The sequence below is a fragment of the Lagopus leucura genome, unplaced genomic scaffold, assembly GCF_019238085.1.
Source record: "Lagopus leucura isolate 7727_CA_CO unplaced genomic scaffold, USGS_WTPT01 Super-Scaffold_100017, whole genome shotgun sequence".
Classification (NCBI taxonomy): domain Eukaryota; kingdom Metazoa; phylum Chordata; class Aves; order Galliformes; family Phasianidae; genus Lagopus; species Lagopus leucura.
In genome coordinates this window covers 8,020,952-8,047,589 of record NW_024962271.1, presented here as the reverse complement: position 1 = coordinate 8,047,589, position 26,638 = coordinate 8,020,952, and the positions used below count along the sequence as shown (strand labels likewise).

The following is a 26,638-nucleotide window of genomic DNA, read 5'->3' as shown; positions in this document are numbered from 1 at the left end:
GTGTGTTCTCAGGTCTCCTCAAGTGATTAAAGAGCAGCCCCAGAAACTTTCACACTCTCTTGAGAAATCAGGTTTTGGAGCTGATGCTCCAAATGGTCCTTGTTCATCAGTTGAGCATTGTTTCCATTCCAACAGCTAATACTGTGTGGGAGAAAAACATACGTACCCTTAACAATGTTCTCTTACTTTCCAAGTTCTGTGTGGGTACAGCTCTTGACAGACTACTTTCTGCTGAGGACTTACACAGTAAGCCTTTTCTGATATGTAATTCACCCTCTTTAGAGCAAAAATCTTGATCTTGAATTGTTTAACATGTTGACTTTCTGCCAAATAACTGTAAATCCCACAGGAAAACTAGGCTGAGCACAACGCATGTTATTGTCTTACTTTATCATGTGGCAGAACTCTCATGAAATACACTGAGAATGAATATCAATAATATTTAAACAATGGTGAGGAAAAGGCATAACTGAAGAATCACAGAATCTGAAGATCTGAAGATATTATAAAAATGAGAAACAGATACAAGAATTATGCTGCATGAACGCTGACAATTTTGAAAATCCAATCATTTTGATCAGTAGCTTGAGAAAGCAAATAGTGCTGGTAACTAGGAGTTCCAGTTCAAAATGCAAACTGAGATGTAGATTTTGTACCTATATATCACCAGCTACACAGAAGTTATCAGACATACAGTATATTTGAACACTGACATTTTACTTATTTTATGAATAAAAAACCAAGATCTAATAATCCCAGTTTACCTTTTTAAAGTAATTTAGGAACTTATATATTATTGCAGCTTGAGCTTAGTATTCTATTTTTTAAAAACGTGCTCAGCCATAAAGATGCCACCATTTCAACCATCAAGAAAAGGTCACATCGGCATTCAGGATACAGCTTAGCTATTCTTTGCATGCTTTGACTCTGAATCTTTGCATCTGCACTTACTTGGAGGTAACTGCTAGAATCATAATCATATATTTAAATTAGTCACTAGCAGAAAATTAGAATGTTTTGGAGGAAAATTAGAGCAGAATGTTTCAAGAATTTCTTATATTTCGGGGTTTATTTTTATTTTTTTTATTTTTTACAAATACTTATAAATTCCAGAGGCATGCAGCCAGAAGACAAATATGGGATGAGTGACCAATCACACAGACCAGTTACGACATTTTGAATACTAGACAGCTCCCAGCTAATCCACACATTAAAACATTCACTAATGGAACCTGAAAGTGCTAAATTAGTGCAAACAGTCGATAAGTTCATTAGCTGCTTACAGAAAATTTAAAGAAAAAAAGATTGTTCTTAAATATTTTCATATGTTTCTATATCTATTCCCTGTATGAATGACAATATACTTTATCATTCTTCAAAGAAGTAAAACATTTGTAAAGCAAGGAAATATAAGCAATATAGTAAACTGGCCTTAATTCTATATCTCTGCTGCACAGGCATTCAGAGAGAAGTCTTAACCCACTTTTCTGTCTTCCCCAGCTCCTGAAGTCACTAGCACCTGGATTCTCCAATTTAGACTGCATGCAATAGGCTTTTATAGGTCACCCGCCAGCAGTGCAATACCACATGTTCACAATGCTGCCTGTACCCACAATCCAACCTGCACTACAACCTGGCAGCAGCAACTTTTTCTGCCCTTGATAGATCCAGAACAGAGCAAGGATCACACAGCAGATGACTGTAATAAGATCCTCCATGAAATGTAACGTGATAGTTATATAAAAGTTTATATCTAATAAAGATCAATATATTTTGAAGTACGTTTCCTTTCAGTGAGTGCTTTCAGGGCAAATACAAATGAAAAATTAAAGTTGGGGGGGAGGGTAAGTTTAAATTGTGATGGTAAGATGTACACACTTTTTACTTAGAAAAAATAATTAGCATCTATGTAGATAGTATGACATTGACAGTGCTTGCTTTTGAAACCTACTTGCATGTTACAGATTCCTTGAATGCTCAATTTCTTCTTTCTCAGCTGAAGATTTTATGAACAATCTGAACACGAAAAATGTTTAAAGAAAACAAGGTCTTCAATGCAAAAATGAAATACTTTTTGCCTACCTTCTCCTGCATTGTGTCTTCCTCACATCGTCTAAAAATGACAGCACCCTCTGTGAAGGCACTCAATCTTACATCTGCAGCATCACTACCCACTTCACTGATGATCAGCTAGTCTATCTGTACCTCAAAAATCGTGTGATTGTTCCTTTATTTCTTTAGACTTCAGTGCAAACCTAGCCATTTTGCACATATAATTAATTTTCTCAAACTAAATTACTCCAGTTAAATTAGTATTTTATAAGAGAACATTGGTTATAACTTAAACTGTAGGGTCTATGTTTTCTTAGTACTTTTATCCTTAAGTCAGCAGCATTTAGGACAGCACTTCTGGTTAGAGCTCATTTGTACAATGCAACATCGTTATGAAAGCCTTTTATCCTCAATCATTCAACCAATCCAAATGTGAAGAACCATCTTCAAGAAACAAGCACTAATAAATCTCTTTCGTTTCCTTTTAATTCTAGGCAGATAAATGTTACACATCCTGAGCTGAAGGCTCTCTGGACATGAAATCACTTAGTAATGACTCAAACAAAATTTAACCCTGTGACAGCTAACTCACAGACTTCCTTTTGTGTGCATATGATGACTTCAAAGCTCACGACCTAAAAAGTAAAACACAATACATAATTAATGATGAGAGGAGCTTGTAAAACATAGAATGCATTTCATCTTCTTCTACCATACACTGAAACAGTCTTAACGCCAACCCAAGATCATCTTCCCAGTCATAATCTGAAAAATAAGTGAAGAGCTACACAGAGAGATGCCTCCTTATATTGGGAAGAATCTTGACTACTTCAAGAAGAGCCCATCTTTTGAAAAAGTAGACTGTATTGTAGCATCAGCTATAATATCCTTAAGCAATTGAACCTCTGGCCAAGAGAACCTCAGAAGACTCTCAGAAATCCATGCAAACGTGGAATGCAAAATGCAGACACATATGGTGTGTCCTAATCCAGAAGGCAGGAGTCACACAGCAGCAATCTGACAGTGATCCCAGAGGGATAAAATTCCCTATTTCTTTCATTTTTCAAAGAAAAAAATAGAGACTAAGAAAACTAATTAGGGATCCAAAGAAACTACTCATTTTTTATAACTGTTATGTTGCGTTTCCTCCCTAGAAGACATCTAACAGGTTAAATGACAGAGAAGAGGGGTATAGAAATCTTTTTTGTTGCTGTTATTCTTTTATTCAATTTACTTTTTTCTAATGCTGAACAGCTGTGAGATACAACTGAAACTGCCATTCTCTCACTTTTCAAACTTAAATATTCCACCATTTTATGTAGATAACAGAAACACCTTTTTTTCCTCTGATGAAGGTGACAAGCTATTGGTGCTGCATTTGATGGTGTCTGTGATAGTAGACTAATCTTTGCCATCAGTTAAAGTGATTGTCATTAAAATCTTTATAAGCAATTAGCATTACCATGCGAGTTCCCATATTCCTTCTACTTACTGCAGCAAGTAGAGAAGCCAACAGTGCAGTGAATGCTAGTGGCTTTAAAAGGAATATCAATCAAAGAAAAATGTAAACATTGTAATGGCAAAACACTGTACATACAAGCATCCTAATGAACAGGAAAACAGATCTGTAACAAAGAAAAATTGCCTATTTTATCTGGGAGGTGGGGTACATTTTCTTCTTCAGCATTTTTATTCATTGTACTTCTAGTACAGATAGTTTCTCTACTCACATTTATTTTTTTTTTTAATATCTTGAAAATCTGTGTTTAATTCTTAAAGCCATGGTCATCAAATGTATACAAAATAAAGCTAATCTTAGCACAAATGCTGCCTAGGTCTTACAGTTTTAAACTCCTGAATACTAAAACTGTAATTTTCAAATGCATCTGCAAAGTGTTAAATGTTTCTTATTCTCAATACGGAAAAGTTAGATCAAATCTGGAGGGATGGTCCTCCATTTTTGTAGATCACAAAACTGCACTCATATCACTGAAAGGTACTGGCATATTATTTAAAGCTATCTTTGGTCAATTTCACATAGCTCAACTTTATAAAAAATACAAATTTCTTATGAGTTTCTCAAAGGAGGAGTTTCATCTTTTTTTCACCATTTTATCCCTTCCAGTAGACATGAACTCACCCCAAGGATGCAACTTTTATTACTAATTTTAGAATTCCATATAGGATTACAGCATCACACATTATAATGAGAGAAATGAAGTATACAACTCTCCATTGATTTTACACAAAGAACCAAGCTACAAAGCTGTGTTTGAGCAATAGAAAAGAGAGCTCCTAGGATCTATTGCTTTATTCATATACACACACTAATATTAAAGTGCAAATTGAGAACTCCTAAATGCATTGGAGGCTTGGACTCTGGATTTTATGTATGCCAAAGTTCAGGTGACTTGACTGTAAAACTGTATTTTAAAAGGGAAATTTATATATCACTTTCTGAAAAATATTTGGATTTACAAAGGATTGCTTTCCATCAAAAAAAGCATGTTACTCACTGCTTAAAGCTACAGTCCATACCAATTCCGAAACAAAATGTAATTCCACACTTCTGTCCCCCAAATTTCATTCACATTTACGTAGATCTTAACACAGTTATACCATCATCAGGCTAACATCACCCTCTGGATAGTAATGAGGTCCTCTCTAACCCTTTAGCTGCAATAAAGTATGCAAAAGTTAAATGCACAGATGAAAAAAATTTGTCTCAATTTTAGACTTCTGCAAAATGGTAATTTTATACTTAAAATGTACAAGATGGATGTTCAGAAATATAGGCTGAAAGCCTAAATTATATTTGGTCATAATTTATGTAGTACAGTCCCAAAGAGATACAAAAAAGGCAGAGCATAATTTATCTGTTGAAATCAGCGATAGCTTTACTAAAACTCCCATTTATTCTATCCCCTATAGTTTTAAGCAGCCTTTGTCCTTAGGGCGCATTCTATTTAAGTTTTTCATATTGCTGTTTGATCACATATTGTAGCTTATAATTTCTCTATCATATAAAGCAAATTCAGTGCACAAAAATTATGATCTCCATGATAGCAAACATCATTTCTAAGATACAAAATATTAATGAAATTAATCAGAGTTTCCACCAAACCTGAATTTATGTTCCATTCACTTAAAGTAAAACAGAAGTTGAAAAACAAAAATCTAACGTAAGTTTGATTTGACATGCAGTTAAAGTCTGCCATTATTTCATGTAACAACAGCTTTGCCTAAATAAATTTCTGAGATGATTCAAGATGTAAATTCAAGAAATGAAATTCAAGATGTATGCCAAGAACTGCTACATCAACCAAACAGGTGGAGGATTTGTCCTTGTTGAACCTCATATGGTTCCTCTCCGCCCAGCTCTCCAGCCAGTCCAGGTCTCACTGAATGGCAGCACAGCCTTCACGTGTCAGCCACTCCTCCCAGCTTCATATCATCAGCTTGCTGAGGGTGCATTTTATCCCATCATGCAGGTCATTGATGAAGATGCTGAACAAGACTGGAGACACTGCTAGCTACAGGCATGCTAGAATCTGTACTGCTGATCACACCACTCTGAGCTCTGCCAGCCAGCCCGTTCTCAATCTACCTCACTGTCTACTTACCTATTTCACAGTTCCTAAGCATACTTACAAAGATGTTATAGAAGACAGTGTCAAACGCCTTGCTGAAGTCAAGGTACGCAACATCCACTGCTCTCCCCTCATTTATCCAGCCAGCCATGACAACACAGAAGGTTACAGTGTTGTTAAGTATGATCTCCCCTTGCTGAGCCCATGCTGACTGCTAATGATAACCTCCTTCTTGTCCAATTGCTCAGAGATGACATTCAGAAAAAGCTATTCCATCACCTTCCAGGAATGGAGGTGAGGATGACTGGCCTATAGTTTCTCAGATCCTTCTTGCCCTTTTGAATAGTGGAGTGACGATGGCATTCCACCAGCCCGCAGGCATCTCTCTCCCATTCTCCACAAACTTTCAAAGATGATAGAGAGCAGCTGGGCAATCACTTCTGCCACCACCCTCAACACTCATACGTGCATCCCATGGTGTGTGCCAAGTTCACCTAGATGATATCTGACCAGATCCTCCTCAATCAAGAAGTCTTACTTTCCCCAGACTCTCCCACTTATCTCAGGGATTCCTAAGTGGCAGTCTTAGCAATAAAGACTGAACCAAAGAGAGTTCAGCAACTTCACTTCTCAGTGTCCTCTGTTACTAGGGCACCCACTTCATTCAGTAGAAGAGGCCCACGTTTTCTTTAGTCTTCCTTTTGCTGCCGACATACTTTAAGATTTCCTCTTGTCCTTGACTTTTCTTGTCAGATTTAATTCCAAGTGAGTCACAGTCTTCTATTGCATCCCTGCATGTGCTGACAACATTCCTCCATTTCCCCTAAGTGGCCAAACCCCTTTTCTACATTTCGTAGAATTTCCTCTTCCATTTGAGTTTTTCCATGAGCTCCCATGGGGGTCTTCTTCCACCTTTGTCTGATTACTTAATCTTAGGGATGCACTGATCTTGAGCTCAGAAAATGTGGTGCATGAACATCAACCAACTCTCTTGGGGTCACCTACCTCCCAATGCTCTAAGGTCTATGGGCTGCATTCCGCCCAGGAGAGTTAGTAATTAGCTCCACCCACAATTGGTCACATTAGCATGCTCCTTAATTTTCACCCGTAAGCTCTCCAATTTTTCATCATTCATCCCTGGACAGAGCTTGAAACATTCCAACTGTCTCACACAAAGACCAATTCTGCCACCTCGCTTTGCTGCTCTGCCTTTCTTAAAAAGTACATAGACATTCATGACAGCATTTCAGTCATATGAGCAGTCTCATCGTGTGTCCATGACTGACTGAATGGGGATCATGGCTCTGTGTATGCACAAAGATCTGTAATATTTCCTGTTTATTCCCCATTCTGCAAGCATTGGTGTACAGGCCCTTCATAGAAGAGAAGGAAGCAGAGGATGCAGGCTTCCCTAGAAGGAAGCAAGAGAATCCCCCATAGTTACATGCACCTTTGAGGTGGCTGGCCCTCTGGCTCATGTCACATGAGGCAGCTATGGAACATTTGTCACTATTCTGGTTGGCCTGGCTTATTCTGCAGCCAGTCACAATAGCATGAGCACTGCCATTTCAGACCCCACCTCCCAAGTCCTGCTGTTTAAAGTTTTTCGTTTGTTTCTCCTATTGCTGTTGGCTTGGGGAACATCAAAAAACACATGCAGCTTAATTTCAACTAAAATTATGAAATCACTTCCATTTGCCACAGGTAAAAAAAGAATGAAAGTAAACTAAGTTATTTTAAATTTGCAGTTTAACAATATTGCAAAACACCCAGAGGAAAAATACTTTACTATGGAGGTCTTTCAGCCAAGAATTTGAAGTCAATTGTGCTGTATATGCATCAGTACCTGGTACTATCCTTGACCAAAGCTGAAAATAACCTCAATCTTCCCGTCACTCTCGATTTGCTGGGAGTTTCCAGCCATCTTGACACAAGATAAATTGGCTTCAGTTCTTCAAAGTCTTCCATGATTCCAAGCAGAAAGACAGAAATGTTTTCTGTTTATGTGACATGAACTCTTCAGTGATTATAGAACACCAGCTACTGCAAAAAACTGCAGCACACAAGTGCAAAGAAGTTATAAACAGAATGCTAAACAGGTTGTTTCTGGTCATCAAATCATCCAGTTTTCAAAGAAGGTGCATTTAATTCTTTATTTTAGCCCAGAAACTTGGAGTAAAGGCCTCCTGAGGTCCCCTCCAGCCTGAAATTTGTTATACTCCCAATATGCGAGTAGCAGGACCACTGACCCACATACACCTGCCTATGTACCTTGATACCAAAGCATGCCTGTCACGAGTTGGCTGTACCTGACAAAGAAGCACTGAGAAGTCTTTTCTGAGAGAACACCTCTACTTTTTACAGCCTCCTCTCCCTCATTTAAATGAGGCACATCATCATTATACATCCAGATTACAAACTTCTTCACCCAAACTTCTGTCCAAATCAAAAATGTCTTGCTTTCCTGACACTGACAGCTAACATCAAGTAGCACTGAAAGGATCCCTGAAACTACAGAATTAAGAAAAAAAAACAAAAACAAAAACATAAAACAGGTTCAAATGAAAGCATCCAACCACGCAACCTGCCTTCAGTCTTGACTTCATGCAGATATTAAGGAAGAAATAAAATGGGCACATACAAAGTTCTTCTCCCTCTGGCTTTCCTACCCAGATGCCTCTGGGCAGGGCAAGTTTGCTTTCATAGCAAGAGTTACAAGAGTTACTAAGTCTTACTTCCCCACGCCCACTTTAACCTTATTTAGATTAACTCAAAGCTGCCATTCATATAGTCAAGCACCACACTCAGTCTGGTAATGGATTAAGATAGCCATGTTTCCTGCATCACAACCGTTATGATGAAAATTCATTGTAAAGACATTCACTCAAAGAGCGTTTACCTGCACAACACTGTGTTCCCTTTATGAAATTGGACTAAGAAATGCAATAGGAAAGTCTTCAGATTACAGTGTCTAAAACCTAATTTCATTGACTTAAACGCCTTTTTATTTTCAGATTTAAAGCCTATTTTCTAAGCATCACATGGAATTAGCTTATCTTGCCTCAAGAAACAATACAAATAAATCAATGAGTAAGCTATGTCCACCCTTAAAACCTTCCCCTGCTTATTCATTTTAATCAAATTTCTCATATTCTTTGACTTTCTTTCCTTCGGTGCCTTGAGCTATGCATTGCATCTACTGATGACATACAAATGTTAATTTTGTTCAAATTCAAACACAACACAGAAGAGCTCATTTTAAAGACTACTTTGCAAACATCACACTTAAAATGAAAGAACTGAATTAAACGTACAAAAGAAAGGAAAAAATAAAACATTCAAGTGGATCCTGTCTCTGCTCTGCCAACAGATCTTCACTCTCTTCGGGGCTAAAATACTGGCTTCTTTCCTTGAAACTAATAGACACATATGCTATCAAAACATATTAGAAAGAAAAATTTCTTTAAAAATAAACCAACTGTGAAGGATCCAGAGAACCAATAATAGCCAACTTCATTCGTAGTACCTAAGGGTAATCCCTGCAACAGCAGACAGAAAGCATCTGTGTAGCAGTTAATGACAGGTTTTGTTCTTTTGTCATTTTTAATATTTTATTCAATTGCTGTTCTAAGTTTTCTTTTAAAAAAGTGCTAAGTGTGAGAATAGCCATTCTTTTGTAGAAAAGAAGTGTAGTTACATTATGACTTAGTCATAAAAGAAACAGCATTCCATGTTGACTTCACAATAAAAAGCTCTTTTAAAGAAAGACAACAAAAAAAACAACTTTAATTTGGATGCATGAATGCCAGTAGTTCCCAGTTACCAGTCCAAATACAATTTTGTTCATCATTTAACCAGAGACCTCCTGCTGAGTCCTGTTGCTTTTGTCAGATTTGCAACTGCATATCAACTCATCATATAGCATATAAACACATTGGTAGATAGAGCAAAACTTGGCTTTTAAACAAGATGGTCCTCACCAGCTCACTGCTCAGAATCATCATATTAATGCACGAAACAAGTCCTAACATGACCATTACCATCCAGGACAAAATAAAGTTCCTTCAGAGTTCATCTTACAATATGCTGTAGTTTAACTGATGAAATAAGGTCCTGCATTTAACAGCCAAAATTAAATCTGCTGAGGATAGGACACCTCTACAGATCAACTCTAACACTTTCCATAAATAAGTGTGTTAATTGAAGAAGCCTCTTATCACCTCATCTCCAGTACACTGCCAAATAATTGCATCTACTTGCTTGAAGACAATTTACTGAACTTTCTTCTACATTCTTCAAGTTTTTCTTGAGACTTTTTCTGACAAAGCAATTCAGAGAACACACCTATCCTTTCAAAATACATGTGCAGGTCCCCCTAAGTGAGCTTCTAACTATATTAAAAGGGTACTGTCAGAGCAATGAATTCTGCCAAAGTGTGTATTACTTTCATATTTGTGCATTCTTGATGCCTCAAGGCACAAATGCTTTTCCTCTCCTTTCAAAATAGCAATGCTATTCCACCAGTGACCACAAAAGTGAATCTGTTGTAGCTTACTGTCAATCCACTTTGACATGTAGGTAAAACAAAGATAAAAAAAAAAATCTCTATTAATTCATTTCATATCCACTCTGTAATATTGTCACCAGTAAGCAAGGTATTATTAAGATGAAAAAGCTTTCTTGCAAGTCAAAGAGGTACTTGTCATAACTGGAAGTGTGATCATCGTAAATTAAGCATCAGTAATCATAGCTTTCTTTTTAATAAGTTTTGACTCACATCAGTTTCAAAAGCAATCTTCATGAGTATCCAATGGTTGACTGCATTGTTGGGCATGTGAGAAAAATCGGAAGTGTGACTGCAAGGAGGGGGAAAATTACAAGAATATTTAGAACTGATCCTGAAACACCAGACTTGTTTCATACAGCTTGTCATAGCCTATCTTTTAACCCTGAACATATTAAGTATCAGTTCCTTCCTCCAGAGACTCGAAGATCTAGGGTTAACAGCCTTATGTTTTAAAAATTCATTGAGGTGCAAACAAATTGTATTGCTTCCAATGCATATGCATCGCAACAAGCCAAGGGAAAAAAAAAACCTTACCCCCTACAGGATACTTGGCAATTAACTCCAGCTATGTCAGCAATTTTTTGAAAAATTTCCTAAACATGAGGAAATCTCATCTTCACCGTATGAAAGACAAAGCTACTGCAGTGACTCTTCCATGCATTACAATGTGTGTGTCTTACTTCTTAACCAAGCCGCTAATCACGCAAATTATTGCAACTAATTACATCTGAAGGTCTAATTAATTCTTTCAGTACCACATCATTTAGTACGCATTCACAACACAGCACCTGTTTTGAAAATCCTTGCAGTTAATTTGTTTATAAACAAACACTATTTGCATAAAATGTTTAATGAATGGTTTAACACTTAGTACAATACTCCAGCTTTGTCTTAGTAGATTTGAGGTCATCGAAGGCCACAATAAATTAATTTTAAACTATACAAATTAATTTAAATAGTATGTGTGAATTTCTCATTAATAAAGAAAACATATCTAACATGTTAATTAATATCTCTATAGCAGGCCAATTACTGTCTGTACAAGTGCATCTTACAGTCAAACCCAAAAGATTTTACAGGGTTCTAGTTTAGCGGAGCAAAATATTCCAAATCAGGACACACGACCAAGTCATGGTCGCATTCAAAGATTACTTTCAGAAGTCAGAGAACTTTTGCTTTTTTAAACATGACAAGACATTAGCATACTTGATGAATATTTTATATCAGGTATTTTAAAATCCATAGAAAAGAAAATTCATAGCTAGTATATCACTTCTGTATTGAACAAAGCAGTAAAGTCAACTGATTTAACTGTACTTCCTCCTTACCGCATTTTCCTTATGCTGGGTACTGCTTCTTTCTTGTCTTATAAATAAATAAGAATAATTTATGTCATCATATGTTCCCTAATAATCAGCGTTCTGATTAGAGGATGACAGGTTTAGTTCATAGGAATCTGACCCAAATGTTAACATTCTCCACACAGAATAATGTCTTGATCTGCTTCTTACAGAAGCAAAGAACATTATTTCTTACTACCAAACATATTCTTTGTATGAACTATATTGAAATACATTTATAGTCCCAAAGTTTGTTTCTGATTTGCAAGCATTTTCACATTTGATAAGCACCTGCTGTAAATTTACATTCACTCATGAGCTATTCTTAGGATAGGAAGCTAAGAATTGTAAAATATATTTATGTCCTTACCCTTGTGTTGTGTTGCCCCTTAATGCACGCTTTGATGAATTCGTATCATGGTACTTCATAGCATTACGTACTACAGTATCTGCTTCAATCGTGCAAATATGGAACAGGGGAATTAAAACCACTGCTCATTCTCTTTTGAATGTGAAATTTACTGCAGCTGTAACCACACACACCTCAACAAAATCACTCAGAGAGACCAATAACTTGCATTTGCTTCCAAAAACAGTGAAAAGTATAGATAAGAAAATAAGATAACCTACACTTTTTTTTACAACAGAATATGCTGTTTCTGAAATAGTCATTTGCCAACAAGTTTCAAAGCTAAAACAGGAGGAGTGACTCAGGGTATCACAGTGTGAAGAACCTCTACGGATGCACCACAACCAAAAAACACAAAGTTACAGCATACATCCCTAGCCTAACATTTACCATGTTGGAATAATTCTAATTTGTTTCATCTTTTTTTTTTTTTTCCTCCAAAATAGATTCTTTCACATTTCTCACTTTTAAAAAGTTTTTGTAATCTGCAGATTTTAAACCTGAGGTTTTAAAGATGTGACTAAGAGACAGGATTTCTTCCAGCTAAGAAATACAAAATATTCTGAATGCTAACACCAATGTCATCTCATTCAGATCAGAACTTAGTGATGTAAACTAGTGGTATCAAAGGAACAAGAATAACTTATAGCAAAGAGAATCTGGCCTGATTACTGTTCTGCTAAAGTGTTTCTCAATCCTATCCATTTTCTCCTCGTGTCTCAGACAGTGCAGATAGCTTCATTCAATTTAACATGAGTTACTTTCAAGAACATATCAAATATGCCAAGTGTAAGATCAGTTTTGATATGAACTCTAAGAAAAAATCTGAAGCTTTTACTTTCATATTACACACTTACCTCCTCTTACAGTACGTCAGCTATGATTCACAGAAGCATTTTACGAGTCTTATCACCAAAAGAGATCATATGAATTTCCTTTAAAAATTATCCAAACTTGTTGATATTGCTGCTTCCTCCTTTCACTGCATGCAGACAAACTTGCTTTGTGTTTCAAATAGCCACCCCATAAAATAATTTTGGTGACACCTGCATAGCAATTAATTAAGTCTAAAATCTTTATAATCTATATTACTTTATATTTCATATAACTATATGTGCATGAGCCTGAGAAAAGGAAAAAGCCTGCAAACCACATCTTACTGTTGGCAAAATACCGAAGGGAGATAAACTTTTTGTTTTAAATGAAGAGCTGATGGGTTTTTTTTGTTTGCAAATTAAGAAATACATTTTTGTCTACACTGCTTGGTTATATCCCAATCCATTCTTGTAAGAGTTAAAGAACCTTGAGGATTTTTTATAAACAAGACAGAGCTTTACAGTCAAAGATAAGTTGTTCAGGCAGCTGCTGAAGAAAACAAGGCCGCAGCAAAACTACAAACAGTGTTAGTGCTGTGTCTAACTTAATAAGTTATTTGAAACATCCCATGCACTGATGTCCAAACTATTCCAAACAAGTCCTCCTTTTCTCTCCTCCCTCAGCCATGGTGCCTCTGAGCCCCAGAGACGGCTCCTCTAACATTAAGAATCACCAGCATTTCCCAAATAAAGGAGATCACCATGTGAAAAATTATCTTTTAAAATGGAGTTTAATTTGCATATAAGGAAGAGGAGATTTATGACGAGCAACACAGCGCAGCACTGCATCTGCCTAGTATCAGTCGTAATTTAGATTGTTTGTGACCGATCTTAAATTCTAAAGCATGGAGAAGATGAAGTGCTCTGTTGCTGTGTTATTGTCAGGAGTCTAAGACTTACCAGAGATTTATTAGTAATCTTATCACAAACATGTCTCAAGTTTTTGCTTTTAATATGTGCCAAGCTCCTCTGAGGAATTTTCCTCACTGCAATTATATTTCTCAATGCATGCATTCTGAAGCTTAGTTGATTTCCTTCCCAAAATAAAGCGACCTATCATTACACTACAGTAGCTCCGCTACATTTTTCCTCTGCTACTTAATAATCAATGTATTCATCATTAAAATCTGAGCCCTGAAGCAATGGTTTTTAGCATATTCTAATGACTAGCGACTTGCAAATTACATTGACCTTTCATGTACATTCTGTAAGCACCTTGTTCTAATGTGTACTGTATTTATAGTTTGCCAATACAAACTAGCCAAAGATTGGATAATTACTGTAATCTATTAGCTCGATTGCTTTCCCTGCTCATTTGTAGCATGTGCCATATAGACCATTTTCAAAAGCTGGCCTATCTTTCATCTCTTGCAAGCCCGGGAAGAAATACTTCATCTTCACAACATATACACTTACTAATATATGAAGAACACCCCATCTCAGCTCAAGGATGTTTCAGGAATAAAGAATCTTCTTTACTATTAGTGCCATAACGCTATTTGTGACTGACAAAAAACACAGCTCACAGAGTGTAAACTTTACTTGAAGAATGTCAGGCCAAGTTCCATTTTCTACACATTGCCCTGACTTCCAAACAGCATTTAATAGGAATTGCTTGCTTCTTTTCTTAGAAAGAAAGATAAAAAGACACCTCTCTTAAAGCACAGAACTTTTTTTTTTAAGCTTACAAGTGATTGTTTCAAGGAAAGCTTTAAACACTTCTTACAAAAGCATGCTGTTGTGACTTTAGAGAGATAAGGAATACTACATGGAAGTATTAGCACAAGTCTCTTTCTGTTCTTCCCGTTGACAGTCTATTTCAAGACAGTTATGGATAGATAAAATTACAGACACTGGTAATTAAAACAACACTAATTTTGTCTCAGTGGCTGCGCTTTGTTGTTTGAAATCATCTATCATGGCCTTCATGCTTCACACAATGAGAAGACATTTGTCTAGTCACATTCTGCTTGGTCAACACTTTTGCTAATATCCCAGCATACCTGGATGCTACTGCATGGTTAAAGAGGTAGTACTTTTAGTTTGTAAAAAGAAAAATTAAAAAAACAAATAACCTGCTTTGAATTTTTAGAGAGAAATCCATTATTTTTTTTTACTCTTTTTCAAAAACTATACGCATGTCCTTTCTTAAAGTGCTCAAAGGAGAGCAGAAATTATTTTTTTTCATATTTTAGTTGAGACATTATCAGCTTAGTAGAGAAGCTTCTATCAAAAACAGGAAAAAAAGAAAGATAAATTAATACATCAACATACATACCAAAATAAAATAAATGCTTGAGATGTCTGGCTATATACACCACCTAATATTTTGCATGCATTAGTTTAATTGATTTATGGACACTAAACTTTTCTTTAAAGTATGTTTTAGTACTATTAAACAACTTATATTTCAGCATTAAGAATTACAGCAAACAGATGCTTTAATTCTGACAATTAAAAAAAAAAAAGCAGAAAAAAGCTCGTATTTCATCAGGGAAGGTGAAAGTATGAGACATTACTTAGAGATGAAATGAAAAGCTGTAACAAAGTACAGCTGAAGACTCGAGTGAGATTTCAGAGAGGCGTTTGTGCCATACAGTAACAAGACAAACAGGCAAGACCTTTTAAACACAAAACAAGGAACTGCTGTCTTAGCAAATGGGACTTGTATTAGAGGATTACCAAATGCAGAAGCAAGTCTGAACCTCCAAACCTTCATGCAGAGCAATCAGCACAAAGGAGTACTTCCTCCTCAGCAATTAGTGCAACCTGGTATAAAGCTGCTATCACTGCCTAATTGCAGAGAATGACCTCAAAACCTTCTTCATAAATGAAAAACAGAAAAGAAAACACTAAGTTTATATAAAAACAATTTTAAAAGTGTATACATGTAGTTTTAAACATGAAATGAAAACACATCATCCTTGTTATTCCTTTTCCTCTCTCTCTCTCTCTCTCTCTCTCTCTCTCTCCCTCTCCCTCTCCCTCTCCCTCTCCCTCTCTCCAGGATGGTGACATAAGTAGAAATACAAACAGATGGAACTTCAACTTTACACACAAAGGAATCCTCCTCCAACCATTTCTCGAAAATTGGCATAAACAATTGATAAAAATCATCCTTTGTCTGAAATGGAGAAAAAAAACTTGCATATTTTTACATTAACTCTAAACAAAGAGAATTACTGCAGCCTAAGACACGGAATCATAGAATCATTTGGGTTCAAAGGGTCCCTTAAATGCCATCTAGTCCAACTCCCCTGCAATGAACAGAGACACCTACAGCTCCATCAGGTGCTCATAGCCTAGCCTGATCTTGGGTGTCTCCAAGGATGGGGCCATCCACCACCTCTGTGGGTGATCTCTGCCATTTCCTCACCATCCTTATTGCAAACAACAAAGAAACTGTTTAAAGTCTAAGAATTCTTGCCAGTTAAAAAGAACATTGACTGCACTAACATTAAGAAAGAAATCTCACAAACACTTGAAAGCGAAAAACAGTACACCAGAGAACACCTGCAAAATACAGATAGATCTCATGATCTAATGAGTATCCCTCAAACTCAGCAGAACTCAAACCATCAGCACCCACAGGGAAAGATCAGGAACCCCTCGGGATTTATATTTCTAAAACTTCATTATGAAAAGATGTTACTAGCAACAAGTGGCTTCTTAACCCAGGCAGAGATCTGTCAGCTTGTGAGTAAACAGTAAAAACTGTGAGATTCTTTATTATCTGACTGAGGACAGAAAATCCTCTTCTTTCAACTTCACAAGGTCCAGTGATTTTGCTAGCTGTAACTTTGCTTTTTTTAGTACACTGGGAATTGTTCAAAGGATCAGTATTATACTTTTATTGAATGTTACTAGGCTTTAATTGCAGTGTTTTATAGGAAGGCCTTAGCAAGCCAATGGCATAAGAAGTACCATAAAACTAAAAATGTACCACTAACTCAATAATATGAAGTTCTTCGTTTATTCTAATTTTCAGATGCTTGCAATGCCACGTGAATTAGCTGTATCACCAATATTTTAAAGACAAGTTAAATGCAGCATATAATTTAAAGCAACCTACATCAGCTATGTGATCCTCTTCAGATGCTTTTATAATATGTTTTGAGATTAGTATGGCAATTATCAGTGGAAAAATTGCTCAACGTACAGTAAGTACACAAAGTCCACACAAGGAAAATGCCTATATCCCAATAACAGTTCCTGCAATGAGTGAAGAAGCACAAATCTTTTTGCTTTCCATAACTCATTTGCATGAATTTACTTTCTTGCCTTAAGAGGTTGCTGTAATGCCTGTTAAAACACACAGTACAATTTTAACTCCATACTATCACAAAAGAAATATTGTGTTAGTATAAAGTGCAAAAATATAAACGCTGTTAAATTCTTAGAACAGAAACAACAGCGCAGCACTGCTCAAAAGCACCACCCAAAGGTAGAAGAGATGTAAAGACATTTGGAGTACTGCCTTGCTAATTTCAGCAAAACCTGAACGTAAAAAATGACAGTGCTGTGCAACGTGACAGAAGCTTTTGATGGAAGTGACTGATTTCCACAGCTGCACCTTTAGGATATTGATGATAATGCTGTCTAAACCATTCATTATGAGTTGGAACTTTACTCCGATGAACACTAGATTTATAAATTTGCTAGACGAATGTTATAGAAAACATGACAAACTACTGTTTTCAATTGAAAATTCCTTTGACCTAAATTTATAAAAATCACATAAAACTGGGGAAAATAAATTTCTAAAACCTTCTAAAATAGCTCAGGTTGTGGGGGTTTTTTTCGTTTTTTTTTTTTTGGAACAGCATGCAGGTAAGTGAAATATATTTATTGGCCATATTCAGTTTTCAATTGTGTTCATAACTTAACTTTATTAGAATTATAAAGGCAAAGACTTTTTCATATTACCAACAATGTGTTCCTTCTTAGACAAAGAACATTTATCTTTCTGTTTATCACGCTCACAGTGTATCTAAGGCTGAAATAAGCAACTATTTAGCATATTAAAAATGAAAAACATCAGTATATACTTTGAGTACAAGCCATGAACTACTAACTGGTAATACATATAGATGGAGTAATCATTTTAAGAACATATTATCTAAGTACTTTAAATGAGAGGAATTCGACACATTCTTTTTCAAAATACTGCATTACAATAACATAAAGCAAATTAATATATTATTCCTTTAACTTTTGCAAAAGGACTTCAGATATTAGAAATGATAGCGTTGCCATATATCTTCTGGATTTAAGTAGGTTAATTTGCTGGGGGATGGTTTTGCCCTTTTTACTGACATTCAGTGCTCACAAAGAAAAGTTGAGAAATTGTTAAGAAAGAGAAGCACTGAAACACCAATCCACTGCAAGCACTAGAAATCGAGCACTAGATTGAGCTCTGGAAATATTAGGAAAAGATAGCACTTTGCACAGAATAGAGAACTCTCAGCTGTGGTCAGTTACAAAAATACCTTCAAGAAGAACATTTTCCTTACTAGATTCCCCAGTGTCTGCATAAGTCACTGGAACCAAAACCCTGCAGAATGGATACTTATTAATGCAGAAGAGATGCAGCATAGTTTGTTCTGCACGCGTCTGCTGCAGGAGTGCAAGAAATGAGCTAATCTACAAAAAGATTCCTTCCTCAAGGAAGCAAGTCTTGTAGTAATTCTATTGTTGTAAGTATACCTACTCTGTGATTTTACCACCAACTGGATAATTTCTTCTCATCTCTTATTCCTCTTCATTGAGGAAACCAGGAAAATACCTATTTACTAGGGTACATATAACGCTAAATACCAGAACTGAGTTTTCACAAATGTATTATAACAAAATCCATAATTCAGCCACGAGAAGATATTGAGTCATTAAATCCACAAGCAACTCTCTGGCATAGTTTTGTGCTGTTCTCACTTGAGTTTTTTTGGTTGCAGTTCTTAGTAGCACTTTTTTTTTTTTTTTTTTAAGACCTTAAAACAATTCTACAAAGCAAAATTACAGCGGGTTTTTAAAGAATATTTACAGTACAGTGAAGTAGAATTAGTACAGTACTTCAGATTTCACAAATGCTAAAGCTTTCTTTTCTTGTTCAAGAGCTTAATGTTTTTCAGTGAAATGCATCCTGTAAGGCAGGACATCACCTGCAGGCTGAGAGGAATGCAAGGCTGCAGCTATGGCCTCAGCTAGCGTGGCTTACCGAACCCACACCAAAAGCCCCTCTGCCTTTCCACTCAGGGGAAGTTAATGCCAGATTAAAAAAAAATGAATTATATTCTGAATTATAACCCTTTCTAACTCCTAATAAAGTATTGAAGCAAGGTTTGAAACAACTGTGTACGTGTGTGCGTATACCAATTTATCCCAACTTTCTCCCAGCCCCTTTGGTTTTACATGTTGAATGCTGTTAACAAAAATTGCCACCCAGGTATCTCTTGCTTTACAATGACACACCAACAACAAAACATCCTAGGGAGAGTGAAAAGACTCAAAGTTTCCATTATTTCAAGAGCTGAAAATGGCATTTTCCTTCTTAAAAATATACACACTTCCTGTATTGTCTCTAGTAATTCTCACCAAGCAGCTCATAACTGTTCATGTGTACCCGTAATTAATGTGGATGTTTCTTCAGTATCCTCATTCCTCAAACTTGCTAAGAACAAAAGATTGCCTTAAAGGAGATCTGAGCAATTATCACTGATCCCCAAGAACACAGTGACTGGTGTCAAGTGTCAACACTGATGTATTTGAAAAAACAAAGACTGAGATACCATATCAGACACATCTCCTGCACTGAGACACGGGATACCTGTACATTCTCCCTGCTAAGGTCCATCACAAGGAAAATCATGAGGGATCACAGATAATCTTTTCAACTCATCTGCTCATATATTCTAGTATTATGAGCTCCTGTCTCAATTATTTCTGCCAGACATGCATGAGTGTTTCTTTCAGAGACAAAGACAAGGGTGTTACACTCAGCTTCTGCTCTTGTGTTGGTGTAGATAATGAACTCCCAGTTGTTGAATCTTCGAGTTTGTTAGAAGTTGTTAGTCAAATCCTATAGGAGTACTGAAAGCATTCCTCATGGAAGTCTGGAATCAAAGTAGGTTTTAATCAGCATCATCAAGTTGAATACACGGTTCCTGTTTGGGCCCTCTTCTAATGGAAAGCTTATGAATTACATTGAGTCAGGCAGGAAGTTAAAGAATAAGCAAAAGGAAAATGTCTCAGAAACATGGAAAGAACAAGCAGCAGAAAAATTGAAGCTCATTTTTTAAACACATTTATTGCAGTGGAACTCAGATTACTTAGTCTGATATTGAACAATTCTGTTAATAATGGCAAATAAAATTTTTCCAAATGATACATTGCAGATAAACAAAATGAACTGAAGTAAATATCTCCTTGAAACTTTATGACAAATTCCACTTCTTGGGTACTTCTACCAGGGAATTTGATTTTCGTGTGACTCTTACCACACTTCTTAGCATGCTTGAGGTTTGGCTCAAACCTATGGTTTCCTTACGTAACTGCACATTGTGCTTTTAAGGGTGAGAAAGCTGAAAAAAAATCACAGGTTGCTTCATTACTGACTTTGTAGTTGGTTTTACTTGCGGTTGAAATTGGTATATTCTATATAGGATGTTCATAGTCCAGTGAATTTCCTTAATGATACCTAACATGGAAGTTCTCATAGTGCACAAAGTTCGTAACAGTTCAGGAAAAGAACACATTCTGTGTAGCCAGACTGTCTGTCCAAGGTTGTGAGCAAAACACACACACCTCCAACAAACTGCCAAGATAAAACAGATTAATATGATGAGCAGATTCGTTCTATGCAGACCTTGTGAGAGTTTGTCCACAAGACACAGCCATACTAATTACAGGTACACAAGAACAGTTATGAGATGCTTTGTGAGAATTACTGAATACAGGAAGTGTGCATATTTTAAAGATAACACTAAGAAGAGAACATTTTCAGCTCCTGAAATAATGCAAGCTTCTAGTCTCCAATGTCTGGCAAGGATATTGCATTGTTATTGTGTCACTGTTAAACAAGAGATGCACGGGCAGCAGCATCCAGTCTGATCAGATTCTTGTCATCGACATTCAACACCAAAACCAATGGGAGACTACCGAGAGAAATTTAGATCACTGCCTTCCACTGGTAAGGAAAGGAGGAACTGAGATGAAGACACAGTTGTGCCATAACTCATATCTTCAACATATCAGCAAGGACACAGATGGAAAAGGAGACTTCCAAGGGTCTTCTCATCACAAAATTCCAGCAAGGGGAGTGTCTGAAGATGCCTGAACACTGTTCTGTCTTCCAGGGTGATGCTACTCATGGAAGATACTACTAACAGGAGTAGGAGTAGCTAACAGGATCTATTTTCTACAAGGACTAAGGACTCTAAGGACTGAATAAGACAAAATATTAACTAACATCTTCTATCCTGATTTTTGATGGGATAAGAGTATGGAATGAAAATGTATGTTGGATTATTTTTTCCATTTTATTTATAGCTTCAAGTCCCAACTCGATAAACTTTTTATGCCATTACTACTGAGTAGTTGGGCTTCATGCAACCAGAACCAACCTCTACACACATGCACATAGACATAGCAAAGCTTCCCTGATAAACTAAGCAGGCTAAGCTTGAACTTTGGTCACAGTTTTGGTGATAACTTTGGTCACAATGTTATTTATGTTGGCTTTCACTCCAATATTTTCAAATATATGTAAGAAAAATTATACAACTCAAAGGATGTACTTAGCAGCAGCCTATATAGAGCAGAGTTATCTCTACCACTGTGAATAAGACTTGCTTTCCGTAATGGAATACCAAAAGCTGCATAAGCCAAGTGTCTGATCTTAATAATTTGTCTGCTGGGGATAGTGGGGTTTTCTTTGGTTTGTTTGCCATGGGGACAAATCAGAGAAGTGATGCCTTCCCAAAACGCCCACGTGGACCTCTTCAATGCTCCAATGACTACCAGCAGTTCTGTTAATCTTAGAATTCATTGACACAGAGGATCAAGAAAAGAGAACAATATTACTTAATCATTATTTCAAAAAGGGCTTTTGGGTTTTTTTGTGAGTGGAGGAGAGAATTATTGTTGGGGTTAGAGCTGGTTTGTTGATGTTGTTTTTTTGTGGTTTTCTTTCCGGTTTGCTTCTGGTTGTTTTCATTTCTTTGTAATTTGTTGCTTTTTTTGCTGTTGTTCACATGCATTGGCAATACCCAGCTTATAAAATTTTGCAAAGTTAGATTATGTATTCATTTACACTGCTTTTTTCTTCAAATTACAGTTAGAACATGTATTTGGCCAAATGGACATAATGTTTTTTGCTCTTGCATTCTGTAAACATGACAAAAAAATCAAATATGAGGCTAAGAGTTTCTTCCCTAATCGTAATTAAATCCCTTTTGCATAATTTATGAAATGCAAAATCTAAAATCTCATAGAATAGGTAAAAATTGCAGAGGCTGTGCAAGCAAACAGATAACATCACAACAGAGTAATTTTTTTGACATTACATACTTTATGCTACCATAGTTTTACATGCTCACAATACTTCTCCCTAATTATTAACATCAGATTACTCTTTCAGGGGGTTCTTACAGGGACATTTTGGGGGCTTACTGCTACCATGTATACATTAAGAGAATCATATACAGACTCCAGTCATTTAAGATGTCCCACAGTTAACATCTTTGCTAAAATTACTAGTAATAAGGATCCCGAAATGGATAGCACATTACATATCTGCAGCTCTTGTTTTAATGGAATAAACAGTACATGTGATATAGCATCAGAAAAAAAGATGACAAGCAAGCAAAAATAAAATGCAAGATATTTCCATAGCATAGATTAAAAACATCAAGATTTCTATTTTTATTTAAATCTATAATGTATAATCCATTGGATCTCCTTGAACTAAAAGCTACAGATCTGCCCTTTTCTCCTCTATACTTTCAACATAATAGGTATTATTACCCATAACTTTTTATTTAAAAGAATTGTGCAGCCAGGAAAATGAATGAATTTAATTATCAATGCACTGTGAAAAAAATCATTAGAGCAAGAGCCTGGAACACTACGTATTAAAAATAAACAAAGGCTATTAAAAACAGTTTTTAAAGTGTCTTCTTCCTTCAAGTCTTAAAATGTAAATAATACAACAGAGAAACAAGAGGAACCACACGTAAACATCTGTAGTTATTGGCAAAAAAAATGAGCCTAAGAAAATGCTAAATGACTGACTGGATCATTTAACTTTGAATCTATACTTTATATGGCAATATGGAGAGGTCATTTGATTGCTATGCATAAAAAATTTAGAATTCTAATATGATCTAAAAGTTTCACCTTCATGAGACAAAATTTTCATTATAAAATTCCATTTAATTGTATCCATACATATCTGCCACCTCCATTTTGTAATATTGTATTTCTATAGGCTGTGGAATACACACTGTAGAAACGTCTATTTTACAATAGCATATAACTTTTTCCTTTAACTTTACAAATAGTCTAGTTTCCTCCAGGTTTGTATTATGAGAATGTGTAGCCTCAAATACAGACTACAAGCTGTTGCTCAAATGAATTTCATTCTTTTTTCAGCTATGCTAAATCAGCATTGTGCAGCTATATTTCTCTAGGAAAAAGGTAAGCTCAGTGCATGCATCCACTCTCTGCATATGGACATTTAAACTGAGTCACGATTCAGACATCTAGAAGCCTTAGAAAAGATTTTTATACTATCACCTTATGATTTCACAAAGTAATGAATAATGTGAGTCATTTTTTTTCTCCCCAGCAGCAAGCAAAGCCTCCTAAATACTAAAGAAAAAAAACAATTCAGAACAAGAGTTGTGGCTACTGAAGATTTATGTTAGCAAAAGAAAAAAGTACATTTAATATGCGCTGTTGTGAAATAGCAGGTCAAAATCCTAACTTCAGATGGAAGGGGGGATTTTTAACCAAAGTTTACCAATATGCTTCCTGAATGAATTTCACCTTGCTGATTAAATTTTAATTTACTAAAGTCTTGACCGAGAACAGCCTTTGAAATATAGTTATTTACTTCATTGTTTGGTATTAAAAAAAAAAAAAAAAAGGTAGAACATTTCAGTCACTTGTCTCATATCAGAAATAAATACTATTAGGTAGCACAGCTACACACCCATCAGAACAGTTGGTGTTAATTGGGTCAGGAAGGAATTGTCCTAGATGTACCTGAAGTACTATCAATGGATAAGGAAAAAACAGCCAGAGAATATAATATACAAAGGTAGAAAACATGGGAATGTATCAAAGGTCAGGCACAAGTAATCTTGAAACAAGCATTATTACAAAATAGGGATATTTCTGCTGATGCCTCAATAAAATATATAGATACCCTGTTAAAAAAAAAAAAAAAAAAAAAAGCAATAAGAATATCACAGAGTTTAAGAAATGACTTGCTGTATTATGTTCATTAGTGGTTATTTTCTATGAGGTTCCTCTTTTGTGATGATGCACTTCGTAATGAAGTCATGCAACACTCTGATTTTTACCAGACTCAGACTTTATTCTTCAAGACATTTCAGGCTGCTTAACTTTACTACTGGGAATATTCCCTATTGATTTCAAAGGGATTACTTGCAGAAGGTAACTACAAGCAGAAGTATTTACAGTAGTGGAGTCGCAGACATCTTTTCCTATCTTTTTTCCCTGGAGAAATCAGGAAGGAATCCACAGTTTGAGAGACATTATGCTATAAAGCTAAGGAGTTACAAAGAATAAAAAAATTAAGTGAACTATACTGTAACACCAAGAAGTCGTCCAAAGAATAGGACTAGAAACTAACCACAGATCTTTTGGGGAGAATAATGACACAGTAAACACATTGGAAAGATGCATATTAATAGAACTACAAATGTGAAACAGATTCACATGGATTGTTCAGCAGTGAAACTACTGAAGGGTTTAAATTGACACTACTAATGATATTCATGCCAGTCAAAACTTAGAAATCCAGTTTAGTAGACTGAACAGTTTTCCTCCACGATCAAAGGAAAAATTCTGGCTCCTCCAGAGTGCAATTACAAGCCTCAGTGTTGAGGACTTGGTGGTGGGGATACTCCAGAGAGATGCCAATGAAGTCTCCCCCTCAGCTTCCTAGAGGAGATGACGATGTTCCAGCCTACAGGAGAAATATCTTTCCCACAGGGCAACTTCTGCCCTGTCTCCTCCCTGCTACTGTGTAGATGCTAAACTCACATATGAACACCTCTTCAGAAGCCACAGCCATTATTATGGCACTCCACGCTCAACTTCTGCATAGATTAAACTAGTGAGGTTGCCAGGAGAAAGCTTCTTCCCTTTCTCCGTTGCAGTTCACAGTCTTCCACACGGCCATAGAAAAATTAAACCTGGGAATCTAATAGATATCTTACCAAAGCATGTTCACCTCATCTACTCACTGAAGCCATTACCTACAGACCTTTATTATATTCACACTGAATCAGAGTGGGAACAAAGTGGCAACTCATTCAGTTTCAGACTTTGAAGATTTATTCTGAATGCTAGAAAGAAAGGAAGAAAAACAGATAGCAGAAGTTAGGGGGCAAGGAGAATGGGAGCCAGATTACATAGGTTCTATTTGCATTCTTGTACAGACTCCCTGTGCAGTCCCCAGCATGGGGCAACTTTCCAGGAGATGTATTCTGCCCACACTCCTCCCAGTCAACAATACATAGCAACAACATAGCAACAATGCTACAAAACCATCTTACAAGTATTTGAGATCCTCAGATGAAGGGTATTTATCAAAGGGTTTTTTTCTTGATATTAACTGCAAAAAAATTAGTAGAATAAACATGGTCCCTTTTCTTGCTCACTTGCAGCTGTGATTGAAAAAAGATGCACTTCACAGCACAGTTTTAATCAATAACGGAGCAGTGACAAAGGACTAATATCAAAGAAAATATTTTGGGGAGCATTATCATTTTATACATAATGCCACAGAATCATAGTTCAATCTTCATATTTGCAAGTGAATAACCTCTATCGGAAAGTACAATTCATATGTGAGCTGAAAAGAAAATGCCTTTTAGCATTCCCACTATCAAACAGATGGCTCAATCCAAGTGACCATGGGAAAGAAAGAAAAAAGACCAACACAGATCAATATCCTCACCATGATTCCTGCACTCCAGTAAATACCAAACTATCAGGAGTAACAGCAGAGGGGGGGGGGTTTAAAAAAAAAAAAAAAAAAAAAAAGCATCAAAATAGCATTTTAGGAAAAAAAAAGTGAATAGCTAAAATCAGTCAGAAAACAAGCAGCTAACAATATTTAATAAAAAGAATGTAAACAAAAGCCAAAACAGCTACAGTCTTACGTCAGTATCTGTGGTTACCTTGTTAGTAGCAAAATGAACCACCATACACTTCAGTGTATCACACCCATATGCCATAGTGAGAAATGTATTAAAAACAATATTTCCACATAAACCTCACTCTGCACTACTTTTCTAGTTTAAAATGAAAGGTCTGCTTTTCCAGTGGTCACAGCATACTCTTTTAGAACAATATGGTGATATCAAATAGAAAAGAATTTACAGATACTAACCAGATCACTGCAAGCTCAACACTGGGAAGAACACAACAGGCCATCAGGTTGCAGAAATTAATTAGCAAGCTTTCTGATTCAGGCACACTCACTGCTGGCTGCAGCTCCAAACCCATTGCCCCATGCTACATGACTCCCTCAGCAGGTGGCATCAAGGAACAGA

General features: G+C 36.2%; 2 long non-coding RNA genes across 5 annotated transcripts in view; both read right to left on the bottom strand.

The window, feature by feature from the left end:
- Positions 1-26,638, bottom strand: part of LOC122183175 — a 368,354-nt gene that overhangs the window by 297,161 nt on the left and 44,555 nt on the right. The window contains exon 1 of one of the 3 annotated variants that reach the window (XR_006180128.1): positions 1-78. This exon is cut by the window's left edge and continues 4 nt beyond it. The exons of the other annotated variants lie outside the window; for them this stretch is intronic. This is a non-coding gene — a long non-coding RNA (uncharacterized LOC122183175). Of the gene's footprint in view, positions 79-26,638 lie in introns of those variants that run through there. 3 annotated transcript variants of the gene reach the window in all.
- The window catches only part of LOC122183176, a 39,155-nt gene continuing 37,089 nt past the window's right edge, over positions 24,573-26,638 (bottom strand). For both annotated transcript variants that reach the window (XR_006180131.1, XR_006180132.1), the window contains exon 3: positions 24,573-24,623. This is a non-coding gene — a long non-coding RNA (uncharacterized LOC122183176). The remainder of the gene's footprint in view (positions 24,624-26,638) is intronic.